This window comes from Chiloscyllium plagiosum, unplaced genomic scaffold (genome assembly GCF_037043375.1).
Source record: "Chiloscyllium plagiosum isolate Xiang-an unplaced genomic scaffold, Cpla_swu_hap1 HiC_scaffold_23, whole genome shotgun sequence".
NCBI classification, from domain to species: Eukaryota; Metazoa; Chordata; class Chondrichthyes; order Orectolobiformes; family Hemiscylliidae; genus Chiloscyllium; species Chiloscyllium plagiosum.
In genome coordinates, this window is record NW_028270161.1 from 33,464,161 (window position 1) to 33,475,996 (window position 11,836).

Sequence of the window (11,836 nt, forward strand, 5' to 3'; positions counted from 1 at the left end):
GTTTTAATGTTGTTCTGGGCTAATAAATTCAATGCCTTCATTAACTTGATAGCAGGGCTGAGTTGGGCTGAAGGTGTGCTGATTCTACAACTCTACTTGCACCATTACTTGTTCAGGCAGTGCTGGAAGGCAATTAATCATCAAACAGCCAACTTTGTAAAGGAAGCAATCAACACTTTTAAGAAGGGGAAGCCTAGAAACTATTCTTGTATTCATCTTTCCATGATCCCTGCTGACCACAATAAATGCTCAAGATCACGGTGAGTCAGCATCCATGGAGAGAGAACAAGCTAACATTTCAAATCTAGATGATTCTTTAGAGCTGAAGTGAAATGAAATGGAAATAAAATGGCCTAGTCACCCACCCAATACAAGGGCAATTAGCAATGGGCAACCAATCCTGACTTTACTGGTAATGCCCACATTTCAAAAAGAAAAAAAAACAGTGTGTTGCACTACACTGTTGACATGTTTATCAGCATTTATTTTAAAATATATTAAATAATTGTGGATTACTAAATTATTTGATTAACATATTATTGAGGAGACATGAAAATGATGACAACAAACAAAGTGTTAAGATTTTTAAAAAAAGGCAAATTGTGAAACAAATGCACCATCTCCTACCCCCAAGTAAATTGGGTAGATTGTGATGAATAATTTAGAAATTACCTTTAACAACAAAAAGCTAAAATTTTCACCATTAATGTCTGGAGCAGACTAATGCCACCTAAACTTCTACTGCTCTCTTAATTCAATGATCCATGATAGCCCATTGTACACGGTATTTTGGCAGACAGCACCTGAACTTGTGTGTGGTATGCAAAGTTGGCTTTAATCTTGACACTCATTGCACACATACAGGTAAACATTTTGCTAAAAATGTGCTAAGGTGCTTTCTGATCTTCAGAACAATTGCTGAGTAGGCGAACTTTTAAGTCACTAAGAACAAATAGGGCAGAGGGTAAATTATTTGAATGAATGACTTTATATTTATAGGCACTGCATGCCTATAAATATTGTGCCCTTATGATGAAAGGTAAAAAACAACTTCTATTTAATTGCACTTAAAATATTGGCATATGCTCTGCTGAACATTTGATTGTTTCATAGTCATCGTAGCAGATTGTGAGAGTCATGGAGCTAATCTGCAGGAAAAAATGGGAAATATTAAATCTACATTATGTCCAGTCTATGACCAAAATCATGCCAACCTCTGTGATCGAGCTACAGAATGCCTGTTAAGGCTTCTGTGTACAGACTTTCAGAGTCTCAACTCCAAATTATCATTAATGCATCCATAATGTGCCGTTCAGTTAAGCCCCAACATGCCTCTGATTAAGCAGAGGATTTTTAAATGAGACTCTGTAATGGGACCTCCAGCAGCTGGTGGTGACAGTAATGCTAGGTGCAGTGTAAAATAGCTTAGCAGTTTGCCAGGACCCCTTCTAGCAGTTAGCAGTGGTGAGGGAGGGCAACTAGACCAGTCGAACAGACTTCCTCTGGAAAAAAGATGTCATTGGTGGCAGAAGAACTATTGGGAAGGGGGAACAGATGGACAAGAATTTCTTAGCCCAGTTTAACCCATAAGCTTCACTCCATGTATGTACTGTGAATAGATTTTGGTTTTGCTTATTTTCCTTTCTTTTTGTAACCTGATGCCAGTGGAATGAAGAATCCTTGCTTCACGATTTTTAGACGTCCTGTGTGATCCTGTCCCATGTCACATGAAGAAAGTGAATCAATTTGAAAAGGTATTTGTACAATTCTATTGAGTAGCATGGAGTCCAAATTATTAAGCAAGTGGCTGAGTTTTACTTTTTGGATTAACCCTCGCCTTCTGCACTTCTCCAGCCAATGCAAATCTCAATGGGATCCAAACTGTGGCTCAAACATAGCCAATTCAAAATATTTCATACGTTCTTTATTTCTGTAAGGATTTAATGATCGAGGATTTCGGCAGAACAACTTCTTTCAATAACAATGTAGGCCCATGATACTTATTAAACTGAACAGCAGTCTATTTCCTGCTTTATGGATGCCTAGAATTTTCTGCAAATTTCAGCAAAAAAGTAGCATAATTGCTCCGTTGGGCTATTTTCCAGCCCAAAGGAGAAAAGAGATTCAAAATTCTGAAGTGACTTATCAAACATTTTTATGCAATGCTGAAATTTTAATGGAACTTCCATAGACATTTGTTTTGCCACTGATTAACCAAGCATCACCCTCAAGCAAAAGTACACCTCGACATCTTACGCCTTTTTTGCCTGGGTTATAAATTTACACCTAAATTTGAAAATACTCAATAGAAATTTGTTTAACCTCATTGAGACCTCATTTCTGCATCTTTGGTTACATCTTTATGGCATTAGATTCATTTGTATTCAAAATGGGAACACCTTCCTTGCATACCCATTCATAGAGGATGAAGGCATTAAAACTTTAATTTACACATATAAAGAGCGAGTTCAACAAAAAAAAAATGACATGATTTGGAAGTCTGCTCAGGGGCCTCATTGTTTATGGTGATTTTCACTTGGATTCTGCCAGAGTTTATCTTAGTGACTATTCTTAAAGATAGATTGCATATGAAAAATAAAGTTTATGGCCGTTAAGCCATTTTTTGGAAGATTACACATTAAAAGAGAATTTTCCATTTTTAGTGTCAATCATTCAAATGTCATAAGGATGCATTCAAAAACATTAGAAAATACATTTCAGGATTGAGTAAGAAGAAAACAAAGGAATCATGGGAAAAAAAAAACGTTGTCTATGCTTTGCACACTTCGACCAGTTAATGTATTAAAAATACTTTACCCAAGTGCTGCTGTCAGTGAGGCAGACAAAAGGGGGCAGAATTTTGGTTTGTGGTTCAATTTGATTTTAGTAACAAAATACGTCCTATTAATAGCACCATGTGTGCATTTCCTGAAACTCCCACAATATTTACTCTCTGCCGACATGTATTCATTTGTTTTCAAAAATATATGTTATTCATAAAATAATTTGATGTCTGTACAGTTGGTCATGCCATACATACGTAAACATTTACGTATAGAGATCAGAATTTAACAATTTTATATACAGATCTGTACGTTTATCAATAATATGTCCATCTATTTAGCTGAGCGAGGCCATGCTCTTCGGGAACTGGGCCGACCAATCCTCAATTCCCTTCACCGTCTAGACCGACCACCTGAAGGTGCTGGGTATTTGGTTCTGGGGGGCTGGGGCGTGCGCCAAGTCTTGGGAGGAGCGTATCAGCAAAGTGAGGCAGAAACTGGGCAGATGGAAGCTACAGTTGCTCTCCATCTTGGGAAAAAACCTGGTCATCAGGTGTGAGGCACTGTCATTGCTGTTATACGTGGCACAGGTCTGGCCTATTCCCAGAACCTGTGCTGCTGCAGTCACCTGGGCCATCTTCCAGTTTATATGGAGGTCAAAGATGGACTGGATCCGAAGAGACTCGCTGTACAAAGATCTAGGCAACGGGGGAAAAAATACACCCAATGCCACCCTCACCCTGATGGCCACCTTTGTGTGTGGCTGCATCAAGCTGTGCGTGGATCCCCGGTACGCAAACATCAAGTGTCACTATGTACTGAGGTTCTACCTGTCCCCGGTGTTGCGAAGGATGGGCCTGGCCTTGCTGCCACGGAATGCTCCGAGTAGTTGGACCGTTCCGTATCACCTGTCCTTCGTGGAGAAGTTTATGAAGAAAAACACCTTTGACCACAAGTCCATCAGGAAGTGGTCAGCACATAGTGTCCTTGAGACCCTTCGGGAAAAGGAAAGGGTGGATCCTATCGAGTTGTTCCCTGAGCAGACTGTCAAAGCCATTTGGCAGAATACCTCATCGCCAGAACTTTCCAACAAGCACCAAGACATGGCTTGGCTGGTGGTGTCCGGACTCTCAGCTGCACCGCAAGCTGACCTCGAAGCAGCTGCAGTGGGGACGAGACTGTCACACACCTCCTTCTGCAATGTGCCTTCGCAGAAGTCGTCTGGAGAGGAATGCAGTGGTGTTTGTCGAGGTTGGTCCCGAGCAGCGCCGTGACGCGGGACTCCATGCTGTACGGCTTGTTCCCCGGGACGCACACCGAGACAAACATCAACTGTGCCTGGAGAATCATCAACACAGTGAAGGACGCTCTCTGGGCGGTCCGAAACCTGTTGATCTTCCAGCTGAAGGAGTTGACCCCGACTGAGTGTTGCAGACTGGTACATTCCAAGGTCCAGGACTATGTGTTGAGGGACGCACTGAAGCTTGGGGCAGTTGCCGCCAAGGCGCAGTGGGGAAAGACCACCGTGTAACGTCTGCCTGCCTAACGAAGAACAGGGGCCCATGCAGTCATTTGGGCGCGGTTTACCTTGGCCCCCAAGGCCTGTTCGAACTGGTCACAAATGCACATGAGTCTGCGCACGGACAGTGGATCCGAGCAGAAAACGGCGATGTCATCCATGTACAGGGAGGCCTTAACCTGCAGGCTCCTGCTGCCAGGAATAGTCACCTCTCTCAGGCTCGCATCCTTCCTGATGGACTCGGCAAATGGCTCTATGCAGCACACAAACAAGGCAGGAGAGAGAGGGCAGCCCATGCCTGACTCCAGATCTGACTGGGAAGCTACCTGATACCCACCCATTGATTGAGACTGCACTGACAATGTTGGTGTAGAGCAGTCTGATCCAATTGCAGATTCCCTCCCCAAAGCCCATTTTGGAAAGAACATCTCTCATATACCTGTGTGATATCCTGTCAAAGGCTTTCTCCTGGTCCAGGCTGATCAGGCAGGTGTCCAACCCTCTGTCCTGCACGTAGGCGATCGTATCCCTGAGGAGTGCGAGACTCTCAGCGATCTTCCTGCCCGGCACAGCACAGGTTTGGTCAGGGTGAATCACCAACCCCAGAGCAGACTTAACCCGGCGATTACCTTTGACAGAATTTTGTAATCTGCATTCAACAGTGAGATTGGTCTCCAATTTTTGAGATCCTCCCTCTCCCCCTTCCGCTTGTAGACGAGGGTGATGATACCTTTCCTCATGGATTCACTCATGGTACCTGCCCGAAGCATACTGACATACACCTCCAGCAGGTCATGGCCAATCAAGTTCCACAGAACAAAATAGAGCTCGACCGGTAAGCCGTCGCTTCCGGAAGTTTTATTCTTTTCGAAGGACACGAGGGCCTTGGTCAGCTCATCCAGAGATAGCGGCTGGTTCAGCCTCTCCCGTGTTCTGTTGTCTAAGACCTCCGTGATAGAGGACAGGAACGACTGGGAGGCCGTGCTGTCGGTCGGCTTCTCGTCATACAGACTGGCGTAGAAGGATTTACTGATCGTCATGACATCAGCCTGAGATGACGTTATGGAGCCATCTTCTTCTTTCAGGCTGCTGAGCACGGAGCTCTCTTTGTGCACCTTCTGGAAGAAGAAACGTGAGCACGTCTCGTCCAGCTCCACCGAGTGGACCCAGGATCAGAAGATTATCTTGGAGGCATCCGAGGCAAAGAGCAAGGCTTGCTGGCCCTTCACCTCCTTGAGGTCGTCCGTGATATCAACCCCCATCGTCTGCAGCAGGAGCAGGTTCTGCATACTTTCCTGGAGCTGGGACAGTTTTCCCCGCCTCTCTCTCGCCTCCTGAACACCTTTGAGGATGAAGAATCTCTTGATGTTCCCTTTTACTGTTTCCCACCAGTCCGCTGGGGACTCAAAGAGGGGCTTCATGGTTCTCCAACCTGCGTAGTCCTTCTTGAGCTCCTCAATGTTTCCCGGGGTCAACAGCTTTGTGTTCAGCTTCCACGTTCCCTTACCAGCCCGCTGCTCATCCTGTAGGTGAAAGTCGGCCAGCAGGAGGCAGTGGTCGGAGAAGAACACCGGCTTGACGTCGGTGGATCTGACCGAGAGCGTTCGGGATACAAATAGGTAATCTATCATTGAGCGGATAGGCCCGTCTGCCTGTGACCAAGTGTATCTATGCTGCGCTCCGTCTACAGGGGTGCTAAAGACGTCGTGCAGCTTGGCATCTTTTACCATGTCCATCAGGGCTCTGGACGTGGCATCCAGTTTACTGTCCCCCCCCGCCGGATTGTCCATCAGCATCAATGATACAGTTGAAGTCTCCGGCCAGAATGACCGCCTGGAATAACCAGCAACGGTGGAAGCTGCTGCAGGACGGCCAACCGTTCACTATTACCCACTGGGGCGTACACATGAATCAGTCTCAGGGGAGCATTCCTGTACATGACGTCGGTGATGAGGAGGCACCCGCCCACGACCTCCTTAACCTCGGAGATGGTGAAGTTGCCTCCTCGCAACAGGATACCCAGGCCGGAGGCGCAGCTACCGTTGCCCCCCGACCAAACTGACGGCCCATGGGCCCACAAGCTCGACCATCTTCTGTAGCTGCTGAGGTGCGGTATCCCACACTCCTGCAGGAACAGGACATCGGCTTTAACATTGGCCAGGAAGGCCATCGTAGAAACACATCGCGTAGCCGATTTGATGCTACGCACATTGATGCTGGCAATTCTTATCCCCATTTTAACAGTTTACGAGGTTACCAGTATCCATTTGCTGCTGGTCTTGCCTCTCTGGGGTAGCTGTGTGCATCCCCGTGGTGACAGCAAACTGCTGGACCCTCCCAGGGCTGAGGTAGCTGTCCGGCTCCACGCTGGAGCCATTTCCCCGCTCTGGTGTCTTTGGGTTGGGCCCAGGGTCCGCATGGTCCAGTTCTCCATCTGACAGCGGGGCTGTCACAGTACCGCTGCTCCCAGTTACCTGGAGCTTTGGGGCAGTGGGTACCTCTTGGTTCTCACCGGGTGTGGGGAGGCCTTTACCCATCCTCTCAGAGGGATCACCTTTTCCTGCTTGGGCGGTGCTGTCCTCCTTTTTCCCCGCGGCACTCTGTTCTTCCTCTGGTGACGACCCTCTTTGCGCCCGTCCTCACCGTCGGAAGAGCTGCCTGTATCCTCGTCGTGTAGGTGTCACTTCCCCCTTCGCTGGATGGTTTTGGGGGCCATGTGAGGTTTCCTCTTCCTGCTTTTGACAGTAATCCAATCCTCTGCCTCCTTTGTTCCCTCATTTTCCATTTCCTCCATCTGTCTTGAAGGAGCTTGGATCATCTGCTGCACCTCCCCACTGTCTGGTGTCTGCTCCGCTACAGCCTGCTCTTCCTTCTGGGTGCCTCCAGACAACGTTCCCGTGCTGTTTTGTGGTACCTTGCTGGTCTTAGGTGGTCTACAGCTTGTGTTGCCACCACCGGCCATCTGTGCGTAGGTGGCGGCCCCTCGTCTTGGGCAGGCCTTGTACATGTGGCCCGCCTCTCCGCACAGATTACAGTTCTTGGCCTCCTTACATTCCTTGGTCGGGTGGCCTTCCTGCTTGCAGTTTCGACAGACGGTCACCTTTCAATCCGCAATCATGTGGCCTGACCTCCCGCAGGTTTGGCACACTTTCGGCTGCCCTGCGTATGTCAGGTAACTTCTGCTTCCTCCGATGGCAAAGCTGGAGGGTGGATGGAGGATGCTCCCACTGGCATCGACCCTCAGTGTTATCCTGACCTGTCGTTTGCTGGTCCAGATCCCGAAAGGATCGACCACATCGGTGCTTTCTCCCTCGACCTGGACGTATCTTCTCAGGAAGGTCAGGACATCTGCTGCTGGGACGTGTGGGGTTGTACATATGGATTGTTACAACCCAACTCCTCTGTGCAGGAAGCACACACAACGGGACCGCCGACAAGATGGAGAACAGAGGTTCCCCTTCCTTCTCCTTGAAGACCTTCAGAAGCTGCTTGCAATTCTTCACGCTCCTGAAGGTCACGTCGAAATAACCTACCACAAGGAAATCTTACAGGCAGTACATTTTTTTTTTTCTCATCTGCACATCACAACCTCATTCAGAACTTATAGCTCGACAGTATGTCAGTCTGGCTTTGCGGTTTTGTGCAGACAAATTTGGGCAACTTGTCACATTTGCCAGCAGTGAACAGTCAAGGGGGTGAACGTTGCCATATAACACTGCTCTAGATCAAATGTCACACCTACAGTATGTGCCAATCACACTGAATATGTTTCCACAAAATGGCCATATGTCAGAGTCTAAGCAGAGTCATCCTTAATCAAGTCAACAGAGACTATTGTCAGTCAGCATGCCCCCACCAGAGTTGGTCGAGGGCAGTGACCAATCTCAGAACCAGGAGGCCAAGAATCTATTGTCCTCAAAGCCATTTCCTTGGGATTAGCAAGTCCATTGCCACCACAGAGTCAACGTCCCAGGACACTGTCACAGATCTGCAGGCAGTACATGTCCGCTTTTTTGAAATTTTTTTTTATTTCAAAAATATACTTTATTCATAAATAATTTGATGGTCTGTACAATTGGTCATGCCATACGTATGTAAACATTTACATACAGAGATCAAAACTTATCATTTTTATATAGGTCTGTACATTTTTTTGATCATATGCCCATATAATTAGCTGAGGCGTCAGCAGAGCCCAAATGACTGCATGGGCCCCCTGTTCTTCGTAAGACAGGCAGACTTTACACGGTGGTCTTTCCCCACCGTGCCTTGGCGGCAGCTGCCCCAAGCTTCAGCGCGTCCCTCAACACGTAGTCCTGGACCATGGAATGTGCCAGCCTGCAGCACTCAGTCGGGGTCAACTCCTTCAGCTGGAAGATCAACAGGTTTCGGACCACCCAGAGAGCGTCCTCCAGGCACAGTTGATGTTCGTCTCAGTGTGCGTCCCGGAGAACAGACCGTAGCGCACGGAGTCCCGTGTCACGGCGCTGCTCGGGATGAACCTTGACAAACACCACTGCATTCCTCTCCAGACATCCTCTGCATAGGCACATTCCAGAAGGAGGTGTGTGACAGTCTCGTCCCCCCCGCAGCCGCTTCAAGGGCACCGTGCGGTGCAGCTGAGAGTCCAGGCGTGCATAAAGGATCTCACAGGCAGAGCCCTTCTCACCACCAGCCAAGCCATGTCTTGGTGCTTGTTGGAAAGTTCTGGCGATGAGGCATTCTGCCAAATGGCTTTGACAGTCTGCTCAGGGAACCGCTCAATAGGATCCGCCCTCTCCTTTTCCCGAAGGGTCTGAAGGACACTACGTGCTGACCACTTCCTAATGGACTTGTGGTCAAAGGTGTTTCTCTTCATAAATTTCTCCACAAAGGACAGGTGATACGGAACGGTCCAACTACTCGGAGCGTTCCGCGGCAGCGAGGCCAGGCCCATCCTTCGCAACACCAGGAACAGGTAGAACCTCAGTACGTAGTAACACTTGGTGTTTACGTACCGGGGATCCACGCACAGCTTGATACAGCCACACACAAAGGTGGCCATCAGGGTGAGGGTGGCATTGGGTGTATTTTTTCCCCCGTTGCCCAGATCTTTATACAGTGAGTCCCTTCGGACCAGGTCCATCTTTGACCTCCATATAAACTGGAAGATGGCCCGGGTGACTGCAGCGGCACAGGTTCTGGGAATAAGCCAGACCTGTGCCACGTATAACAGTAATGATAGTGCCTCACACCTGATGACCAGGTTTTTTCCCGCGATGGAGAGCGACCGTAACGTCCATCTGCCCAGTTTCTGCCTCACTTTGCTGATACGCTCCTCCCAAGACTTGGCGCATGCCCCAGCCCCTCCGAACCAAATACCCAGCACCTTCAGGTGGTCGGTCTAGACGGTGAAGGGGATTGAGGATTGGTCGGCCCAGTTCCCGAAGAGCATGGCCTCGCTCTTGCCTCGGTTTACCTTTGCCCCCGTTCGAACTGGTCACAAATGCACATGAGTCTGCGCACGGACAACGGATCTGAGCAGAAAACGGCGACGTCATCCATGTACAGGGAGGGCTTAACCTGCAGGCTCCCGCTGCCAGGAATAGTCACCCCTCTCAGGTTCGCATCCTTCCTGATGGACTCGGCAAATGGCTCTATGCAGCACACAAACAAGGCAGGAGAGAGGGGGCAGCCCTGCCTGACTCCAGATCTGACTGGGAAGCTATCTGATTCCCACCCGTTGATTGAGACTTCACTGACAATGTTGGTGTAGAGCAGTCTGATCCAATTGCAGATTCCCTCCCCAAAGCCCATTTTGGAGAGAACATCTCTCATATATGTGTGTGATATCCTGTCAAAGGCTTTCTCCTGGTCCAGGCTGATCAGGCAGGTGTCCAACCCTCTGTCCTGCACGTAGGCGATCGTATCCCTGAGGAGTGCGAGACTCTCAGCGATCTTCCTGCCCGGCACAGCACAGGCTTGGTCAGGGTGAATCACCGACCCTAGAGCAGACCTGACCCGGTTGGCGATTACCTTTGACAGAATTTTGTAATCTGCATTCAACAGTGAGATTGGTCTCCAATTTTTGAGTTCCTCCCTCTCCCCCTTCCGCTTGTAGACGAGGGTGATGATACCTTTCCTCATGGATTCACTCATGGTACCTGTCCGAAGCATACTGACATACACCTCCAGCAGGTCATGGCCAATCAAGTCCCACAGAGCGGAATAGAGCTCGACCGGTAAGCCGTCGTTTCCGGGAGTTTTATTCTTTTCGAAGGACTCGAGAGCCTTGGTCAGCTCATCCAGAGATAGCGGCTGGTCCAGCCTCTCTCGTGTTCTGTCTTCTAAGACCTCCGTGATAGAGGACAGGAACGACTGGGAGGCCGCGCTGTCGGTCGGCTTCGCGTCATACAGACTGGTGTGGAAGGATTTACTGATCCTCATGACATCAGCCTGAGATGACGTTATCGAGCCATCTTCTTCCTTCAGGCTGCTGAGCACGGAGCTCTCTTTGTGCACCTTCTGGAAGAAGAAACATGAGCACGTCTTGTCCTGCTCCACCGAGTGGACCCAGGATCAGAAGATTATCTTGGAGGCCTCCGAAGCAAAGAGCGAGGCTTGCTGGCCCTTCACCTCCTTGAGGTCCTCCGTGACATCCACCCCCATCGTCTGCAGCAGGAGCAGGTTCTACATACTTTCCTGGAGCTGGGACAGTTTTCCCTGCCTCTCTCTCGCCTCCTGAACACCTTTGAGGATGAAGAACCTCTTGATGTTCCCTTTTACTGTTTCCCACCAGTCCGCTGGGGACTCAAAGAGGGGCTTCACGGTTCTCTAACCTGCGTAGTCCTTCTTGAGCTCCTCAATGTTTCCCGGGGTCAACAGCTTGGTGTTCAGCTTCCACGTTCCCTTACCAGCCTGCTGCTCGTCCTGTAGGTGACAGTCGGTCAGCAGGAGGTAGTGGTCAGAGAAGAACACCGGCTTGACGTCGGTGGATCTGACCGAGAGCGTTCGGGACACAAACAGGTAATCTATCATTGAGCGGATAGGCCCGTCTGCCCGTGACCAGGTGTATCTACACTGCGCTCCATCTGCAGGGGCGCTGAAGACGTCGTGCAGCTTGGCATCTTTTACCGTGTCCATCAGGGCTCTGGACGTGGTGTCCAGTCTACTGTCCCCCCCGCCGGATAGTCCATCTGCATCAATGATACAGTTGAAGTCTCCGGCCAGAATGACCGGCCTGGACGTAGCCAGCAACAGTGGAAGCTGCTGCAGGACGGCCAACCGTTCACTCTTACCCACTGGGGCGTACACATTAATCAGTCTCAGGGAAGCATTCCTGTACATGACGTCGGCGACGAGGAGGCGCCCGCCCACCACCTCCTTAACCTCGGAGATGGTGAAGTTGCCTCCTCGCAACAGGATACCCAGGCCGGAGGCGCGGCTACCGTTGCCCCCCGACCAAACTGACGGCCCATGGGCCCACAAGCTCGACCATCTCCTGTAGCTGCTGAGGTGCGGTATCCCACACTCCTGCAGGAACAGGACATCGGCT

The 11,836-nt window shown here is 49.4% G+C and overlaps 1 pseudogene; it reads right to left on the reverse strand.

Moving 5' to 3' along the window:
• Positions 1-1,067: 1,067 nt before the first annotated feature.
• Positions 1,068-11,424, reverse strand: LOC148145866 (uncharacterized; annotated as a pseudogene).
• Between the last annotated feature and the right edge of the window lie 412 nt (positions 11,425-11,836).